Consider the following 21,881-nt stretch of genomic DNA (forward strand, 5'->3'; position numbering starts at 1 on the left):
CTAGCTAATTTTTTGTATTTTTTAGTAGAGACAGGGTTTCACTGTGTTGGCCAGGATGGTCTCAATCTCCTGACCTCATGATCTGCCTGCCTTGGCCTCCCAAAATGCTAGGATTACAGGCGTGAGCCACCGCGCCTAGCCTTCTGCTTGCAGGATCTCTCATCCCCCTTGTGAGACCAGCGGGCTTGTCTGAGTATGTTCTAATGGGAATGGCAGAAGCCCAAGAATGAGCAAAAACACGCAAGGCTTCTTGTGGCCTAAGCTTGTACCTGACCCACTATTACATCAACTGCTTTCTAATAAATTCATACAACTGGGTCCAAATTCAAGAGGTGGAAAGTACACTCTACCTCTTCAATGAAAGGAATTTCAAAGATGCATATCAGAATGTGTGGATATAGAGAGGGGTAAAAAATTGGGACTCTTAATGCAGTCTGTTGTGCTGTGTAAGATGAATCTACACTGCTGTGTGTTATGTGCTAATTACATGACTTATTTATCTTATTAATATATATTAATATATCTGCTCTAGAATGACAGTCTGCACACCATGCTTTCAAGGTGGGGAAGGGTCAAAGTCAAAATACAAATTCCCTCTGCTTAGCTCCTGATAACCCAGCTCAATTCAACAGGGGTCAATAAGATTTCATTCCATAAAGATAGGTGAGGTCTAACACACAAGTATCCTCATGGGAGCAGGCGGGCACTACAGAGTTAAGCATGACTCACTGCCACCACCACCACCACCATCATCATCACCATCCTTATCCTTGCTGCAATGTATTGAGAACTTACTCTATGCCAGGTACTTCACCTCCAGTGTATCTCATTCTACAGGATATTCCAGCAAGGCAGGTTTATGTGCATTATTTTGTAAACAAGGGCACAAGGGTTCAAGGAAGTGCCATGATATACCCAGGACATTCGATGAAGAGCCCTACCTGAAACAGGCTTGACTGGGTCCCTGAAGAAAGCTCTTCTGATGACCTTCAGCAGATGCTGTCTATGCTTGGCTAACTCCCTTCTCAGGTCCAGAAGGGCTCCTTGCACCACCCTCTGTTCTTCTATGCCTGCCCTGGGTGCTCTACTTTCTTCTCTCCTTGCTTGGGCTTCTCTGGCTCTACTTTCTTTAGGAGAATAGCTTATCTATTCTCCCAAATCCCTACTCTCTAATTCTCTCTCACTGCTGATCAGTGGAGAGGAACCAAAACAATTTCCATTAGGAAATGACATGAGTTATGATGATCAGGGACACTGGTCAGTATTATTCACTCCTTTTGAGAAGTTTCCTTAAAGGAGCTTGGACCAAACAACTTTAGAAGAAAAACTGACATCCTGGTAGTGAACTATGGTGAGATGGGAGGGGGGTACGTTGCTCCTCATGGGGGTTACACGCTGAGGTGGGAAAAAGGGCAAGGCAGGGCTGTTTAGGTTCCAGTGCACCACAGAGTTTACAGAGCAACTCTTTGGATTTTTATTTGTTTTTAATGAAGTACGATCCTTCTCTCACCTTAGAATTTAAACATGTACTCAGGGGCTGATCTGGGCAGACTACAGCCATCAGGGTATATGCACAATCACTCTTCCTCAGGGAAAACTAAAGCTTTGTTTAGTTGATGATCCTCCTCCTTCTTCCTCCAGGATGAGTCCTCTCCCAGGAGTTTCTCCAATTTACAGCCTTACATGTTGACCTCTCTTCGGCCCTCAAACTCATTTAATTAAGTATACACATCCACTCTGGTATGATAAAGGGCAAATATCAGAGTCAGAGGGGCTCTGAGGAGTCATTTAGTGTCTGCACAGATGGGGAAACTAAGGCTAAAGTATGAATAGGAATTGTTCTCATCTCTTCTCTGATGTGGATGCTGAGGAATCACCAACCACAGTTGAGGGCTGATGGGTTCACAATATGGGAGCCAAGAAAAGAGGCTGGGAAAGTTGAAACCAGAGTCTGGTTCAGTCTACCCAGAAAGGGGAAGGATGTATTAGAATTGGCTGCTATGAGATCTGATATGGTTTAGCTGTGTCCCCACCCAAATCTCATCTTGAATTGTAGCTCCCATAATTCCTACATGTTGTAGGAGGGACCTGGTGAGAGATCATTGAATCATGGGGGCAGTTTCCTCCATACTCTTCTCATGGTAATGAATAAGTCCCACGAGATCTGATGATTTTTATAAGGGGTTTCATTTGGCTCTGTCATTCCCTCTTTACTGTCACCATGTAAGAAGTGCCTTTCACCCTCTGCCATGATTGTGAGGTCTCCATAGCCATGTGGAACTGTGAGTCCATTAAACCTCTTTTTCTTTATGAATTACCCAGTCTAAGGTATGTCTTTATCAGCAGTGTAAAAATGGACTAATACAAAATCAGTCCTTAGATCTCTGAGGCTTAATGCAAAAAGTTTATTTCTTGTTTCCATAAAGCCCAGTGTAGCTTGTGTTAGTCAGGTGGGCTCTCCTGGGCCCTCTCCTTCAAACAAAATGGATGCCAAAGTAGGTGGATTGCTGTAGCCAAGGAGTTCAAGAACAAACTGGGCAACATAGTGAAACCTTCCCTCTACAAAACATACAAAAGTTAGCTTGATGTGGTGGCATGTGCCTGTAGTCCCAGCTACTTGGGAGGCTGAGATGGGAGAATCACCTGAGCCTGGGAGGTTGAGGCTGCATTGAGCCATGATCATTCCAGTCTGGGTGAGAGAGTGAGACCCTGTCTCAAAAAAAAAAAAACAAAAAAAACAAAGATTCAAGCTTCTTCCACCTGAGCCTTGGAGTCCTTTATCAGATCATTTGTCTCCAGACAACTGACATTGAGGAGAAACAAAGGAGAGGATTGCTTGGCAGATTTTAGAGCTAGGCCTGGAAGAAGGGAGCAACATTTCTGCCCACAGCCCATTGGCCAGAGCATGTCACATGGTCCCTCCTAGAAGAAAGGAAGATTGAAAATTATAGTTCAGTAGTGTTCTCAGGAGGAAAAGGAAGAATCAAGTAAGGAATTTTTCCATAGAAGATCTGAAGTAGAAGTCAGGGGCCAAGGTGTTAGAGAGTGTGGTGGAATGGATAACTTTAACTACTTTTGCATGCAGGTCTTTTGCCATTTGACCTTGCAGTAGTACCTCCCACTAGAGTTTTGAGAGCATATTTCTCTTTCCCAGAGTAGTTTTGGTCTTGCTCATGTGACTTGCATTGGCCAATGAAATGCTGGAAGACATTATATGAGCAGAGACTTTATGTGTGCTTGTGTGATTTAGAATGGTCTTTTGTACTCCTGTAATTCACTGTGGGAAAGAACATGGCCTGGGTAGCCTCTGGCTCCTGAATAAAGACATATGGAGCATACTTAAACTTTACCCACAGCCTGGAGTCAAGCCCAGCTAAGACCAGTGATCCCATATGAACCCCTGAGAACCTGCAAGGATTGTAAACCACCAGCACTTTGAGGTTGTTTGTTATACAGCATTATTGCCACAATAGCTGACTAATACAGGGTGGCAGAGAGTTTGAATATGAAGACCCAGAAGAGTGGGAAGATGATCTGAGTAGTCTGGGAGTAGTGGCTTATAGCAGCTAAGATGATGAGACTTTTAAATTCAAAATTCCTGGATTCATCCCAGCTTTCCATGTCTTCAACTTATGCATTGTGTGATTTGGGGCAGATTGGTCAAGCTGCCTTTGACCCAACTCTTGTCTTATAAATTGGGGGTAATTATAAAAGCCAACCTCAAAGGATTGGTTTGAGAATGAAATGTGATTATGTAAGCTCAGCACAGGGCCTGACTGATGCTCCCTTTACTTGAAAATTATCATCTCATTTTTTCCTCTTATTCTCTTGTTTACTCTTTATAATTCATATGAGATAACACTTCTTCGTAGATGCCTTCCTTGACTGCTACTTTCCCACTCCAGAATAGAACCATTTCTCCTTTATAACATTTATAGTAATTCGAAGTGACATAAAGGTATAACTTTTGGAGGTATTGTTAAATGTTTACTCCAAATTTCCTCTACCAGTTTCTACATATTGAGAGGGCTGAGACAATGTCTGTATCTAGCACAGTGCCTAGAACATATAGGAGATTAATGAATGAATGGGTAAAAATAAGTACTAATAAATAGCAGTGATTCTGATCTTCTGCTCACTTTTATCCTACACACCTTCCTTTGCTCTTTGCACTATGTGTTGGAGAATTGGATTGATTTAAAGGATTTGGGTGAGCCATCGGCAGATGTGGGACTGAAATTCAGGTCTCCCTATTTCTAGTCTGGTGGTCTGCCTTGCTCACAGCACCATCTTCCACTGTGCCCTTCCAAAGCCACAATTTACATGGCTGGCTTGGAACCCTGCCTCTCTGCCTGAGATTAACCAGCCTCCCATTTACCCACCAATGGATGGAACATGCTCCCTTTGTGTGCAGCAGTTTAGCTAGCATTTTGCTTTAACTTTTCTATGCATGCTGTCTGGTGTCCCAAAATTGGCCTTTGTGGGGAAATCAATAACAGCTCATGCATACAAGGCACACATCCCTTCCACAGGACATTAGGCCAGCTATTGAAGTAACTGTGGCTGGAAAGGAGAGTTCTATTTGTAACTGAGGCAACTGCAGATGAAATGATGCTTTCCTATGTGTATTTGGGTAGAAAACACTGATTCTCCCCCTCCTCATGTCTCCAGCTGTTGGCAGTCCTTCTCTCATTTTAGAGCTGTCTGCATCAGTTGCTTTCTTTCAGGAATTCTTAGTCATACACACACTGCAAATGACAAAAGAGGGGGCTACTTTCCTCTTGGACTGCTGTGGTCGAATTCAAAGGTCCAGGTCCCTGATCTGAAGTCAGAGGACCTGTATCCTACTCAGTCTAAATTTGTCCAGGGCCTCACTTAGCAAGCCAGCATAAGTCAGTTCCGTTTTTTAGGTTGTAGTATTCCCATCTGGAAAACAAAGGGATTAAATGTCATGACTCTCTCCCTCTCTCTCTCTCTCTGTCTGTCTCTCTCTGTCTCTCTCCCTCCCTCCCTCCCTTCCTCCCTCCCTCCCTCCCTGTTGCTGTATCAGCTGTGCCATGTTAACACTATCCTTACAGGAGTAATGGGGGAAGAAGAATGAACATCTATGAAGTACCCTCTATCTGTCACTTAACAATCATCATCTCATAGAATAGTCACAACAACCTTATTATTTCGTTTTTCCATACAAGGAAACAGGCTTAGAGAGGGAAGATGACTCATTTGAAGTCACAGAGTTTAGGAGGATTTAAGTCCACATTTTCCCCACCACATTAGGTAAGATGTTGAGATGTTGAGATGATAGCCGTTAGCCACATGTTAGGTGTTAAATTGTGTCCACTAGAATTGATATGTTGAAGTCTTAACCCCCATTACCTCAGAATGTGACCTTATACTGGAGATAGGGACTTTACAAATGTAATCAAATTAACGTGAAACAACTGAGCCATAGGAGCTGAGGTCTGAGTTTAGGGTAATATTCTGGGAAAACCAGGCACAAGGCAGATCAGGCAAGATGCAAAATAATATTAATGAGAACAGAATCTCCTTACTATTTAGTATTGATAGAGCATTTTCTCATTGATTCTTTCAATTTAAACTTCACACATCATTATCCAGGTGAGGAAACTAAGACTGCTAGAGACTAAATGGCTTCTGAAAACTACATAAACATACACAAACAGTTAATGATAAAGTTGGGACTCAAAATCATGTTTGACACCAAGCCCAGTGTTATTTTCTTAAGCACAGCTCCTAGAGTCACAGAGCTCTTCAAAAGAGGCTTGTGCTACAATGAAGATGATGATGATGTTGATGGCAGTGCTAATGGTATTGCTAATGATAGTGTTGATAATGATGACAATTATGATGTGATAATGATGAAGATGAAGATGATGGTGTTATTGATAATGACAATGACAATGGCTTGCCCTCTTCAAAAACGTATTTCCAAATCCAGCCTCTAGCCTTTGCTCTTACAAAATCCCTATAAATACTGCGCTTTATGGCACATTGATCAACAGAGATGCTCTGCAATGAGAAAAGGCTTGCAAGGTCCCACACATTTGGGGAATGCTATACATTTTGCCCTTCTCTGGGAGAAGCACAGTGTGTGTTAGCATAGGAAAGGTTCTGAGACATCTTGTATTAATGTACCTATTTTGCTTCGTGTAATACATATTTCCAAAATCTTTTTTTACTTGAGAACCCCTTTCTTATGTAATTATTGTGTATTGATACCCCAAATAACAAGTGCTCTTTATAAAGCCCTTGGGAAAACAGTACCCCAGCCTTTTTTTGTCTCCTTATCTAATCTTTTAGACCAACCCCAACCCATATCATTCAGCAAATCTTCAGAGATACCTCCATGGGGCTCTCCTCCCACCCCACTGAGCTCTAATAACTTGCCTAGAGTCCTTCACTGGACACATATCCTAGACCTTTCCCACCCAGGATGGAGTCATGGAGACTATGGAGCCAGGGTCACAGGCTTCATTCACCAAGGCTATCCACTGGGGAGAAAGTCTAAATGCAAAGCCAGAGATGGCTGCTGTAAGGGACATCTTCGACCCTATCCTAGAGGGGGCTGGAAGATGGACAGCTAGGAATGGGAATGAGGAGGAGATATGGATGAACTGGGATACCAATGCTAAAGGACAGCTTCAGCAGAGAAGATACCAGGAATGAGTCAGGGACCACAACATGGAGCATTTGATCACGACAGAAGCCTGTTTGGGTGAAATCTCATGTTCCTGTATCATGCCCTGATATGGTTTGGTTGTGTCCCCATCCAAATCTCATCTTGAATTGCAACTCCCACAACTCCCACATGTTGTGGGAGGGACCTAGTGGGAGATGGTTGAATTATAGGGGTGGGTGTTTCCTGTGCTATTCTTGTGACAGTGAATGAGTCTCATGAGATCTGGTGGTTTTAAAAATGAGAGTTTCCCTGCACAAGCTCTCTCTTTGTCTGCTGCTCTGCACGTAAGAGGTGACTTGCTTCTCCTTCCCTTTTGCCATGATTGTGTGACCTCCTAGTCATATGGAACTGTAAGTCCACTAAACCTCCTTTGCTTCCCAGTCCTGGGGGTATGTCTTTATCAGCAGCATGAAAATGGACTAATACAGTAAACTGGTACCAGTAGAGAGAGTGGTGCTCTCCTGAAAAGATACCTGAAAATGTGAAAGTGACTTTGGGACTGGGTAATAGGCAGAGGTTGGGACAGTTTGGAGGGCTTAGAAGACAGAAGAATATGGGAAAGTTTGGAACTTCCTAGAGACTTGTTGAATGGCTTTGACCAAAATGTTGATAATGATATGGACAATGAAATCCAGGCTGAGGTGGTCTCAGATGGAGATGAGGAACTTGTTGGGAACTGGGGCAAAGGTGACTCTTGTTATGTTTTAGAAAAGAGACTGGCAGTATTTTGTCCCTGCCCTAGAGATCTGTGAAACTTTGAACTTGAGAGATGATTTAGGGTATCTGGTGGAAGACATTTTTAAGCAGCAAGGTATTCAAGAGGTGACTTGGTGCTGTTAAAGGCATTTCCATTTCAAAAGGGAAACAGAGAATAAAAGTTTGGAAAATTTGCAGCCTGGCAATGCAATAGAAAAGAATATCCCATTTTCTGAGGAGAAATTCAAGTTGGCTGCAGAAATTTTGCCTAAGTAACAAGGAGCCAAATGTTAATCACCAAGATAATGGGGAAAATGTCTCCAGGGCATGTCAGAGGTCTTCACGGCAGCCCCTCCCATTACAGGCCTGGAGGCCTAGGAGGAAAAAGTGGTTTTGTTGGCCAGGCTGAGGGTCTCCAAGCTCTGTGCAGTCTAGGGACTTGGTGCCCTGCATCCCAGCCACTCCAGTTGTGGCTGAAAGGAACCAATATAGAGCTTGAGCTGTGGATTCAGAGGGTGCAAACCCCAACCCTTGGAAGCTTCCACGTGGTGTTGAGGCTGCAAGTACACAGAAGTCAAGAATTGATGTTTGGGAACCTCTATTTAGATTTCAGAAGACGTAAGGAAACTCCTAGACGTCCAGGCATAAGTTTGGTGCAGGGGCAGAGCCCACATGGAGAACCTCTGCCAGAGCAGTTCAGAAGGGAAATGTGGGGTCACAGCGTCCACGTAGAGTCCCTACTGGGGCATCACCGAGTGAAGCTGTGAGAAAAGGGTCAACATCATCCAGACCCCAGAATGGTAGATTCACCAACAGCTTGCACTGTGTGCCTGGAAAAGTCACAGACACTCAATGCCAGCCCATGAAAGCAGGAAGGAGTGGGGCTATACCCTGCAAAGCTACAGGGGCAGAGCTGCCCAAGGCTGTGGGAACCCACCTCTTGCATCAGTGTGACCTGGATGTGAGACACAGAGTCAAACGGGATCATTTTGGAGCTTTAAGATTTGACTGCCCTGCTGGATTTTGGACTTGCATGGGACCTGTGGCCCTTTTATTTTGGTCAATTTCTCCCATTTGGAATGGCTGTGTTTACCCAATACCTGTACATCCCATTGTATCTAGAAAGTAACTAGCTTGCTTTTGATTTTACAGACTCATAGTTGGAAGGGACTTGCCTTGTCTCAGATAAGACTTTGGACTATGGACTTTTGAGTTAATGCTGAAATGAGCTAAGAGTTTGGGCGACTATTGGGAAGGCATGACTGGTTTTGAAATGTGAGGATATGAGATTTGGAGGGTCCAGTGGTGGAATGACATGGCTTGGCTGTGTCCTTTCCCAAATTTCATGTTGAATTGTAACTTCCACAATTTCCACATGTCATGGGAGGGACCTAGTTGGAGGTGATTGAATTATGGGGGCGGATCTTTCCTGTGCTATTCTCATGATAGTGAATGAGTCTTACGAGATCTGATGGTTTTAAAAATGAGGGTTTCCCTGCACAAGCTCTCTCTTCTTTTTACCTGCTGCCATCCATGTAAAACATGACTTCCTCCTCCTTGCCTTCTGCCATGACTGTGAGGCCTCCCCAGCAATGTGGAACTGTAAGTCCATTAAACTTCTTTTCATTCCCAGTCATGGTATGTCTATTAGCAGCATAAAAACAGACTAATGCATGCCCCATACTCCTTTTACTCATTTTTGGCAGCTTCCTTTGGACCAATGACCTACCTTGAAGCTTCAGAACTGACCCAGACTTCAGCAGAAGGAGACAGAATTGGTTAATGATTCTCCATTATCCACAATGGTTCATGTCTTTGTATCCTTTAGTTTGACACAAAGCCAAATCCATGGGAAATGGTTGGTAAAAAGTCTTGATTTGTTGTTAATAACAGTAATATTAATAATAGTGGATTGCATGCTGAGAATGGATAATGTGACAGGCAGGCACTGTACTCTGTACTCTACATCTATCTTAGAGTTAATTCTTCCAACAGCCTGTTACATTGTTATTATTATGATTATGTATAGATGAGGAAACTGAAACTCTGTGATATGAAGTAGCTTGCTCAAGAAAACCAGGTTGAAGTGCAACATCCAAGATTTGAACTGAGGTCTAATAATAAAGGCACCTACAGGATAACTAGCTAGTCAAAGCAAAAGCATTCTCCAATTTTTCTTCTCCAGACCTCTAGTGACTCAGTCTGTCACAGAGCACAGGAAAAGCTGGAATTTAAGGTGGTTGTATTAGAGGTGACTTTCCACTGGACTGAGAATGGAGCTGTTGCCTGACTTCTACTTGGAGAGGTCATGCGTGGAGGCAGGAAGAGGCCCTTTGGCAGGGACTCTGAAACTTCCCCACCCACTGAGGCAGAGCTGGGACTGCCTGTCACTGGGACAGACAGGTAGAACCCAGAAATCATGTTAAAGCTACAGACCAGCTATGAGGGTTGATATAGTTTGGCTGTGTCCCCACCCAAATCTCATTTGAATTGTAACTTCCATAATTCCCATGCATTGTGGGAGGGACCTGGTGGGAGGTAATTGAATCACGAGGGAGGGTTTTTCCTGTTCTGTTCTCATGATAGTGAATAAATCTCATGAGATCTGATGGTTTTCAAAAGGGGAGTTCGCAGGCATATGCTCTCTTGCCTGCCACCATGTAAGACGTAACTTTGCTCCTTATTTGCCTTCCACCATGATTGTGAGGCCTCCATAGCCATTTGAAACTGTGAGTCAATTAAACTTCTTTCCTTTATAAATTACCCAGTCTTGGGTATGTCCTTATCAGGAGCTTGAGGACAGATTAATACAGAGGTCCACAAAGCAGTGCTGCTTGAGAATCTAATGAACGTGAGAAGGGAGGGCAGCAGTCAGAGTGACCTTTCTAGAGAACAGAGCCAGGTGTTGCCTTAAAACCTGTCAGAGTCTTCCCTTCTGCTCAGGATAAAATCTTAAGGGCTGACCACGACCTCTAAGAACTGCCATGACCTGGCCTCTCTATCTTCCCAGCCTCATCTTTCATTACTGTTTTGGACTGAATTATTTCCCCCTAAAATCCATATGTTGAAGCTCTAACCCTAAATGGGACTCTATCTTAAGACTGGTATTTTAGGAGTAATTAAGGTTAATTGTGTCATAAGGGTGGGCCCTAAGCAGATAGGATTATAACCTTATAAGAAGAAGAAGAGAGAGGTTTCTTTCTCCCTCTCAGCTATCTGAGGACATAGCAAGAATGTGACCATTTGCAAGCCAGGAAGAGAGCCCTCATCAGAAATGACCATGCTGGCACTCTGATCTTAGACTTCCAGCCTCCAGAATTGTAAAAAAAAATACATTTCTCTTGGTTAAGCCACTCACTCTATGGTATTTTGCTATGGAAACCCAAGTTAACTAAGACAACTTCTTCACTCCTTCCCTTTTATGCTCCAACCAGGTCAAACTCCCTCCCAGTTGCTTGAATTTACCATGCTCTTGCTCTGTTTTGCTTCCATGATTTAGCATATGTTATTAGCTATGTCCAGCATGCCTTTTTTTCTTCTTACTCTTCACACTGCTAACTCTTGTAATCCTTCAGGACTCAGCCTTGGATGATGTGTTAGTCAGGACAGACTAGTTTATGCTGTGGTAACAAACATACCCCAGATCTCTGTAGCTTACAGAGCTTGCTTTTCACTCTGTGACATGTCTGATGTGGCTAGGCAGGAGGTCTCTCTTCATTGTAGCCACACAGGAACCCAGATATATAGAAACACAAGACTTTATAACCTCTGAGGCAACAAAAGGGGATATGGTGACTAGCTAGTGAGCTAGTACATGCCAAAAAGTGACATGTACCACTTCTGGTCACATTTCACCTGAGCAATCTACACAGCCATCCCTCACTAACTGTCATAGATGGCTGCAGCAATGGCCTGTGACTTGTTATTTCCTCCCTGTATCTGTGCGTTTGGGTAGTCCCCACCCACACTGATTCTGGGTGGCTCTGTGATTTGCTTTGGCCAATGGGAAAATAACAAATTTGATGCAAGCAGAGACTTGAAAAGTGCTTGTACAGAGAGCTTGCCCTCTCTTGCTATTCCTGGCAAGAAATAATCACCATAATCACCAATATGTAACCACCAATATGTAAATAAGCTCAGTCTAGCCTGCCAGTCACACATGGCCCACAGTCACTCCAGCCAATAGCCAGCAACAGCCACCAGGTGTGTGAAGCCATATTGTAGAGCCCACCATCCCCTATCAATCTGCCAGTCAGTGGAAGTCACATGAGAATGTAGGTGAGACCAGCCCAAACTGCCAATTCACAGACCAGTGAATGGTTGTTGTTAGGCTACTATGTTTTGGAATGGTTTGTTACACAGCAAAAGCTAACCGGTATACTATTTCAAAGTGTATGGGGAAGTGCTGTTTCTGGTATTTAGAAAGAGAGGGTAATAGGGTATTGTTAAATAATACTAATGACAAATTAGTAACTACCACAAATCCCTTCTCCTACCTCCAGGAAAGACTTTGAGTCTCCTGTGAAAGCTAAGGTGGGGCTCCTCTTCTGTCCTCTTTCAGTTTCCTGGGCTTCTCTGACACCCCTGCAACCCAGCACTGCTCTCACTTTGTAGCAATTGAGTGGCTCCCCTAGAGCATGTCAACCAGCAGGCTCTGAATGGGTAGCAGGAGACTCAGATACTGGGTTCCTTAGCCCTTGGAGTGGCCAGGTGGGCCCTGGGTTCTTCTGCTTCCTTCAGCCACAAGTAGCCTCTTCTGTCTATTCTAGTGGGTTGTGCAGATTCAATAATTAACTGTGTGTAATGTGACATAAAAAACATTGACCTCTTGTCTGGTACCCCAGGAGGCTGCAGGTTTTGAGAGAGCAGGGCTGTGTTACATTCATTCTTTCTCAGATCCTAGCACTGTGTCTGACTCATCGTAATTGTTCAATAAATATTTGCTGAAACAAGGGATGGTGAATGAAGTTAGCTAGGAGTTGTAATCAGGGTGGCCTCTCTGTGGTTAAGGCGCCAGAACTGAGGAAGGGGGTTAGCTAGACCTGCACTGTCCAATATGGTAGCCACCAGCCACAAGCAATAGGTTGAATTCCCTTCCCCCAAAATCCATATGTTGAAGTCCTAACCTCCACTTCCTTGGAATATGACTTTATTTGCAGTCCCATAGGACTGGTATCCTTATAAAAGGGGAAATTTGGAGACAGACACACACATAGAACATCATGTGAAGATGAAGACAGAGATGAGGGTAACATTTCAACAAGCCAAGGAATGCTGAAGATTGCCAGCAACTCACCAGAAGGTAGGTGAGAGGCATGGAACAGACTGTCTCTCACAGAACTCAGAAGGAAGATGCCCTTCCAACACTTTGATCTTGAACTTCGAGCCTCCAGAACTGGGAGACAATACATTTCTGTTGTGTCAGCCATCTAGTGAGTGGTACTTTGTTAAGGCAGCCCTGGAAGACTAATATACCACATGTGGCTATTTAAATTTAAATTAATCAGCATTAAAAATTTAGGTCCACAGTCCTACCAGTTATCTTTCAAGAGCTCAATAGCTACACGCAGCCAGTGCTTCCTGTGTTATAAAGAAGGTAGAAAACAGTTCCATCACCACAGAAATTTATCTTGGCTAGTGTTGAGCAGTAGTAATCATTCTAAACTCTGATTGCATGTTAGACTATCCAAGGAGATTTTTCTTTTAAATTAAAGGTCACAATTTGAGATGATTATAGATTCACATAAAGTTATAAGAAATAATACAGAGAGATCCTGTGTGTTCTTTACCCAGTTTCCCCCAATGGTACCATTTTGTAATACATTAGGAAAAGATCCCAAGTAGAATATTGGCATTTATATAGTCAGATGTAGAACAGTTCCCTCTCCAAAGGGATCCCTTCCTGATGCCTCTTTTAAATTTATTGTCATTGACAAATATGGTGCTTAACATGATGTTTTGATACATGTATACATGGTGGAATGGCCAAATCAAGCTAATTAAAATATGCATTACCTCTCATATTTATAATTTTATATGATGAGAATGCTTAAAATCTATTATCTTAGCAATTTTCAATATACAGTACATTGTTATTAACTGTAGTCACCATGTTGTACAGAGATCTCTCAAATTTATTCCTCCATCTAAATGAAACTTTGTACCCTTTGACTAACATCTTCCCAATCCCTCCACCCCCAGCCTCTGTGACCACCATCCTACTCTCTGCTTCTATGAGTCTGACTTGTTTAGATTGCAAATATAAGTGAGGCCATGTGGTATTCATCTTTCTGTGCCTGGCTTATGTCACTTAGCAGGTTCATCCATGTTGTCACTTATGACAGGATTTTCTTCTTTTTAAAGGCTGAATAGTACTCCATTGTGTATACAGGCCATTTTGTCTTTGTCCCTGATGACCCCCCCTTTTTTTTTTTAGCTAATCCCAACTCTCCCTGGCTAAGAGAAGAGAGACATATTCTAGGCACAAAGAATAACGTGTAAATGACCAGAGCGAAAGAAGGCCTGTCTGGGTCCTATAGTTATTCCAGCACAGAACAGAGCATTAGAGGTTTGGAGATGACAGAATTATTCCCTAAGGATGTGAACTAATATGGACCAAGACAACACATTCCCTACTTCCCAGAAGAAAGCCATGAGCAGAGAGAGTATTCCATTTAGAAAAGAGGTGTAAATCTTGACTTCCCTGGGTCCTGGTTCACTCGAAGTTTGCTGGTTAGCAATTCCTTGTAGCACCATGATTCCACGATGGATCAATTACTTTTTACTTGGAGAAGTTTTTGACCAGTTGGGAAGGAGGGGAAGGCATTGGGGTTCTTGAAGTCTTTCTCATTCTTGGGGGTGTTCTGGGTTTGAGGGTTGAACGAAGGGTTTCTCACTCTCCTTTTGCTACTGTAAGTTTTCTTTCTATGATCTCACTTCCCAGAGGGAACAAAAAGCAGAGAAATGGGCTGTAAATCCCATTTATATTCATTAATACCCTAAAGATGAAAAATACCTTTCCATTATCCCTGGGATAATTCAAGCCCATTGCATAGGAAAATGTTATAAATCTTTGTCACTACAATCTCAGGGGCATGAGATTAGGATGTACTATGCAGAGCAAACCAGTATGGGCCTGCCAGAAACTTTCCAGTCCTGTTGATGAGCTGGGTTTAGAAACCAGTGTTAAGGCATTTAAAGCACAGCCTTCCCAAAGAGGCTCCTGGAGATGTACCAGGGCCCTGAGCTTAGCTGAGGGAAGCAGAGACACCCAAAGAGGCAACAGAGGGGCTTCTGCTCTTTGAAGCACAGTCCATAGGCTCCTCACAGTCACCAGATAATAATAAAATGTACCTAACATGTAGTGAATTCTTCTTCCACGCTATGAACTATGCCAACCTAATTCTACCTCTTCCCTGCCTCCATTTCAACTTTGTTGATTTATTTATCCATTTAAGATTTTTTTCATAATTGAGGTACAGCTTATGTACGATAAAGTGCACGTATTGGGTCTGTGTCAAGTATCCACTTCAATGAATGTTCACCTATGTGTTCTCCATCTCGTCACCACCCAGGCCAAGACATTGAATATTTGCAGTGCCCCAAAAGTTTCTTTAGGCCCTTTCCACTTAGCATCACCCTCAGATAATTACTCTTCTGACTATAATCACCATCTCTTAGTTTTGCCTGTTTTTGAACTTCGTATAAATGGACGCTTCCAGCATGTATTGTTTTATTTTTCTCTGCATAATGTCTGAGATTCATCCACATTTTATGTATCAATAATTCATTGTTTTTGTTGCTGTGCATGATTCCATTGCATGAATAGATCTCAGTTTATTCACTGTTCTGCTGATGGATACTTTGGGTGGCTTCCAGTTTGGGGCTATTTGAATAATTTGTTGCTTCTTTTTTTCTTCATTGTATTTATCATTACTTGACATACTAAATATCTTACTTCTTTATTTGTGCTGTTCTCCCCTAGTTAGGATATAAGCTCCATGAAGGCCAATTTTTTTTCCTCTCTTTTTCCCCTATGTCTCCAGCATCAAGAACACTGCCTGGCATACAATGGACACTCAATCAACATTTGTTGAAGGAATGAACAATGGAATGAATGGTCATATTAACCATCATATCTGGTGACAAACCAAACTTGACCAGGTTTGCCTGGGACTTCAACATTCAGCACTGTAAGTTGTATATCCTGGGAAACCCCTTTGCCTTGGCGAAACTTATGTGTGGCTTTTATTGTGATTCCTGATTTGCAGCTGAGGACATTGGCTCAGAAAATTTCAGTGACTTGTCCAGTTACCCCATCAGAGAGCGGTAGAGCCAGGGCTACTCAAGGCCGGGTCTTTGATGCGAAAGACGGAATCTTTACTCATATCTACTAAGCTGAGGAAATTTGAGAGTTCAAGCACGTTGGAACTAATAGTTCTGAGTTTGATTAATATTTATGTATTTATATTTTTTGAGACAGAATCTCATTTTGTTACAGAGGCTCGAGTGCAGTGGTGCAATCATTGCTCACTGCAGCCTCAAGCCCCCGGGCTCAAGCAATCCTCCCACATCGGACTTCAAGTAGCTGGGATTACAGGCATGCCCCACCATGCCTGGCTAATTTTTATAATCCTTGTAGAGGTGGGGTTTTGCTATGTTACCCAGGCTGACCTTGAACTCCTGAGCTCAAGTGATTCACCCACCTTGGCCTCCCAAAGTATTGGGATTACAGGTGTGAGCTGCCACACCCAGCCCTGGGCTTGAATATTAGTGCAACCATTTGCTGTCACTGTGAGCCTGGGGAAGTCACTATGTTTCTCTAAGCCTTGCATCAGTGATAAGGGGATTCAAATTCCTCTCTCACAGGTCAGTGTGAGGATTCTATAATTTGATGAATGGAAACAATCAACTCTATCCTGACACATAGAGGCAGCTTAACAACTGCTTTCATTATTATCACTAAAAACAGTTGTATTAGTTTGTTCCTGCTGCTGTGAAAACATACCCAAGACTGGGTAATTTATAAAGAAAAGAGGTTTAATTGACTCACAGTTCTGCATGACTGAAGAGGCCTCAGGAAATGGACAATCATGATGGAAAGGGAAGCAAACATGTCCTTCTTCACATGGCAGCAGAGAGAGAAGTGCTGAGCAAAGGGGGAAAAGCCCCTTATAAAACCGCCAGATTTCATGAGAACTCACTCACTATCACGAGAACAGCACGGGGTAACCACCCCCAAGATTCAATTACTTCCCACCAGATCCCTCCCATGACATATGGGGATTATGGAAACTACAATGCAAGATGAGATTTGGGTGGGGACACAGCCAAACCATATCAACAGTTTTGTGAAATGCACTTGTTTCTAATACATCTTTATCATCCCATACATAGTGTCATACTCAATGGTGAAAGACTGGAAGCCTTTCCTCTAAGATCAGGAGCACTCACCCACTTCTATTCAACATAGTACTGGACATTCCAGCCCTAAACAATTGAAGAAAAAAAAAAAAAAAGGACAGAAAAGAATCCATTCGCATTGGAAAGGAAGAAGTAAAATTATCTTTTCTCCAATGACATACTCTTATATGTAGAAACTAAAGATTCCACAAAAAAGCCTGTTAGAACAAATAAGCAAATTTACCAAAGCTGCAGGATAGAAAACCAACACACAAAAATCAGCTGTGTTTCTATACACTAACAATGAAAAATCTGAAAAGGAAATTAAGAAAACAATTTTATTTATAATAGCATCAAAAGGAATAACATATATAGGAATAAATTTAACCAAGAAGTAAAAGATTTGTACACTGAAATCTACAAAATGTTGCTGAAAATAATGAAAGAAGACACCAAAAAAGGAAATAAATTCCCTGTTCGTGGATTATAAGACTTAATATTGTTAAGATGTCAATACTGCCCAAAGTGATCTACAGGTTCAGTACAATTTCTATCAAAACCCCAATGATGTGTTTTGCAGAAGTGAAAAAATTCATCCTAAAATTCATATGGAATCACTAGGGACCCCAAATAACCAAACAATCTTGAAAAAGAACAAAGTCAGAGAACTCATACTTCCTGATTTCATAACTTACCACAAAGCTATGAAAATAAACACTGTGTGGTAAAGGCATAAAGAAAGACATATAGACCAATGGAATAGGATAGAGGGACCAAAAATAAACACTTACATATATGGCCAAATGATTTTGGCAACAAGGATGCCAAGACCATTCAATGGGGAAAGGACAGTCTTTTCAACAAATGATACTGGGAAAATTGATATCCACATGCAAAAGAAGGCAGTTGAAACTGTACTTTGCATTATATACAAAAATTAACCCAGAATAGATGAAAGGCCTAAATATAAATACTAAAACTATAGAACTCTTGGAAGAAAATATAGTGGAAAATATTCAGGACATTGGATTTAACAATGATTTCTTGGATATGACAATGAATGCACATATTACAAAAGAAAAAATAGATAAATTGTATTTCTTCAAATTAAAAACATGTGGATCAAAAGACACTATCAACAGATTGAAAAGCAGAATGGAGTAAATATTTACAAATCATATGTGATAAGCAATTAATACCCAGAATAGGTAAAGAACTCCTACAGTTCAACAACAATAAAACAAACAATCCAGTTAAAAAATGCACAAAAGACTTGAATAAACATTTCTCCAAAGAAGAAATTCCAAAGTTAGAGGACCTAGAGTTGCATTTTTCAAATTTCAGATTGGGATTTTTTAGTGGTCATGAAATCAGTGGAGGAGAGCTCTGACTAGAGTAGAAGAGGAATTACCAGATGTGGTAGCACAGTGGATAAGGCCGATTGGTTGGGCTTGAATCCCAGTCTTGCCATTTTCTGGCTGTGGGACCATAGCCATGTTACTCAAGGGGATTTAAGTCTCACTTCCTTCACCTATAAAATGGGCATCATAATAGTAGTTACTTCATAGGGATGAATTAATATTTATTAAGGATTTAGAGTAGAGCCTAGAATATAGGAAATGCTATATGTGTTTGCAATTAGTAACAAGACTTATTTTGTAATACTTAACGTTTTTGTCTATTCATGTATACATGTACATGTACAGGGCTATGATATAAAACACAGTTCTTAGTATGAGTTGTGTATTTCCTATTCTGATCACCCAGTTTATGCCTCTTTGGGTCAATGTGTGGAACATTGCTTACTGTTTCATCTCACTGTCCTCTGAACTATGTACTGGTATTAGCATCATCCTATAACGCGGGTGAGAATACGAAGACTCACAGTAGTGGGGAAGTTGTGTCTCCAAGTCCACGCAGCCCAGGAGCGGGAGAACCTGGATTTGAGTGAGCCCTGGTGGTCTGCCTTGAGGACCACTATGTTTTCAGAGCCTTGCCTTGCCTCTCAGAGGTGAGAGCCACTTCTGTTTCAACAGGGCCATTGCTGGTGCTGAGGCAGCCTCCTCGTTGCCCCAAGCAGGACAGATGCTCTTTGGCTCCTTTGGGTTGGTGAGTGAGGCTGTAAAATGGCTTTTCATTTCATATTTGTGTGTTGATGTACATACGCCTTTTCCCTCTGAGCCTTTGGTTGTTGTCATCTCTCCTTTTTCCTTCCAGTAATAACATCTAATCTAATTTCCAGTAGATGTAACTGAAATTTTATTTCCAGAGTTGGGTCCCGCAAAGCTGTCAGTGGCTCTGGGGACCTCAGAGAGAGATTCAGGCTGGCATGGGGAGACAAATTGATCCAGGCCAGGGAATTACCCTAATATCTGTGCTGATTACGGCACACAAATAATAAGATGCATCTACAGCTGGCTGGGGATCAATATCCCTGAAGAGGGGAGTGGAAAGCGGCTGTAGCCACAGCAATGGGCAGGATCTACAGGCATGCACCATTATGCCCCGCTAATTTTTATTTTTGTAGAGATGGGATCTCGCTGTGTTGCCCAGGTTGGCCTCGAACTCCTGAGCTCAGGTGATCCTCCCACCTTGGTCTCCCAAAATGCTGGGATCCAGGTGTGAACCACCATGCTCAGCCGGTTCCAGGGGTCTTATAGGACATCGAGACATTTGGGGACTAGGTGGGCATTTAGTATCAGGTATGTCATCATCTATCAATGCTGCCAGCTGCTGGAACATCCTGATTCTCAGTCCATCTCAAGAGCAAGATGCCCCACACCTGGTCTGGAATGATGATCACACTCTGATAGTAGAGACAAGATACTGCCCATTCGTATAGGGATTGACAGTTTTATTCATTTCAGAGCTATTCGGTCCTCCCAGAATAGCAGAATGTCAAGACAAGAGGGATCCTCAGGTTCTAGTAGAAAGGTGCATCCCCACATTTAGCATAAATGGGACCACACTATCCTAATAATTCACACTGCTACTTGCAGAATGGCCAAGACACGCCAAGGCTCTGTTAAATTATCTTTACTCTTCACCTACACAAACTTTCAGTAAGAAGTTATATATAGTTCCATTTAATAAAAGATGACATGAGGGCTCAGAGGGGTTATTTAAGTTGCTTAAAGTCACATAGCTACAAGCAGAGTTGGGATTTGAACCCAATGTGTCTGACTCTAGAGCCTCTAGGTTTAGTCTATGGGTCAGCAAGATTAGTATCACTTGGGAGCTTATTAGAAATGTAGAACTCAGGCCCCTTTTCCATACTTTGGATCAGAATCTCTGTTTTAACAAGATCCACAGATGATGTGTGGGCACATTAAAGCTTGAGAAGTGTGAACGTAAAGGATTTTCCTTCCCATTGCTGTGTTTCATAGAATCTGGCTGTTACTAAATAAACAAACTGATTAACTAATTAACTAATGAACAAGCAGATATATACCAACTTGAATTCCAGGGTTAAAGAGTAATCTTCAGCGAAACATTTAATTTTCACAGTAGTATCACTAAACATCTGCAGTCAGGAGGAGAGGAAAGTGATTTCTTCACCTGGAGTTAGGTAAAAGATCATGGTGGGTGCAAAGAGTAGTGAGCAAATCTACTTAATCTCCCCATTTTGTTTCTCTCCTAAGGAGCACAGATACCAACTGGACATGAAGGGCAGGGACAGGAGAGAGCCTGTGTGGAGAGGAGGTTCTTCCAGGAGGTGGTAAAAGAACCAGTTCTCATTCATCAAGTGTCTACTTTGTGTCAGGCACTGGGCTGAGTACTTCGCATATGCAATAGCTGTGGTTTCAGTCTACAAACCCATATGAACAAGAACTAAAATAAAACTCCCTTTCCTTTTTCTTATCATTTTGAGCCTCCAGTTCGCTAAACAGGAGAAACCTAATCTCAATTCATTTGGGTCCTACCTTGCCTCAGAATATATCTAAGTTCCAGGGATCTTTTTAAAATGTAAATTTAAATGTTTTAGAGACAGGGTCTCACTCTGTGGTCCAGGCTGGTGCAGTGGCATGATCATAGTTCATTACAGCCTAGAACTCTTGGACTCAAGCGATCCTCTTGTCTCAGCCTCCTGAGAAGCTGGGACTATAAGCATGCAGCACCATGCCCAGCTATATTAGTCCATTCTTGCACTACTATAAAGAAATACCTGAGACTGGGTAATTTGTAAATGAAAGAGGTCTAATTGGCTCATGTTCTGCAGGCTATACAGGGAAGAATGGCAGCTTCTTCTACTGGGGAGGCCTCAGGAAGCTTTCAATCATGGCAGAAGGCAAAGATGAAGCAAGATCATCTTATGTGACCAGAGCAGGAGAAAGAGAGAGAGGGGAAAGCTGCCACACACTTTAAAATAATCAGATCTAGTGAGAACTCACTCACTATACAATACCAAGGGGTATGATACTAAACCGTTTGTACAAACTCCTCCCCCATGATTCAATCACCTCCCATCCAAAACTGGGGATTACAATTCAACATGAGATTTGGGTGGGGACACAGGTGCAAATCATGTTATTCCACCCCTGATCCCTCCCAAATCTCATGTCCTTCTCACATTTCAAAATACAATCATACCTTCCCAACAGTCCTCCAAAGTCTTAACTCATTTGAGCATTTCTCAAAAGTCCAAAGTCCCAAGTCTCATTTGAGACAAGGCTAGTCACTTTCACCTATGAGCCTGTAAAATCGAAAACAAATTAGTTACTTCCAAGATACAATGGAATTATAGGCATATTATACTTCCATTCCAAAAGGGAGAAATCAGCCAGAAGAAAGGGGCCAAGGCTCCATGCAAGTCTAAAACCCAGCAGGGCATTCATTAAACCTTAAAGTTCCAAAACAATCTCATTTGACTCTATGTCCCACATCCAGGACATATTGGTGTGAGGGGTGGGCTACCAAGGCCTTGGGCAGCCCTGTACCTTTGGCTTTGCAGGGTTCAGTCCCTGCTACTGCTTCCAAAGACTGGCACTGAGTGCCTCTGGCTTTTCCAGGTGCAGGGCGAAAGCAGTTGGTAGATCTACCATTCTGGGATCTGAAGGATGATGGCCATCTTCTTACAGCTCCA

The sequence above is a fragment of the Macaca fascicularis genome, chromosome 15, assembly GCF_037993035.2.
Source record: "Macaca fascicularis isolate 582-1 chromosome 15, T2T-MFA8v1.1".
Classification (NCBI taxonomy): domain Eukaryota; kingdom Metazoa; phylum Chordata; class Mammalia; order Primates; family Cercopithecidae; genus Macaca; species Macaca fascicularis.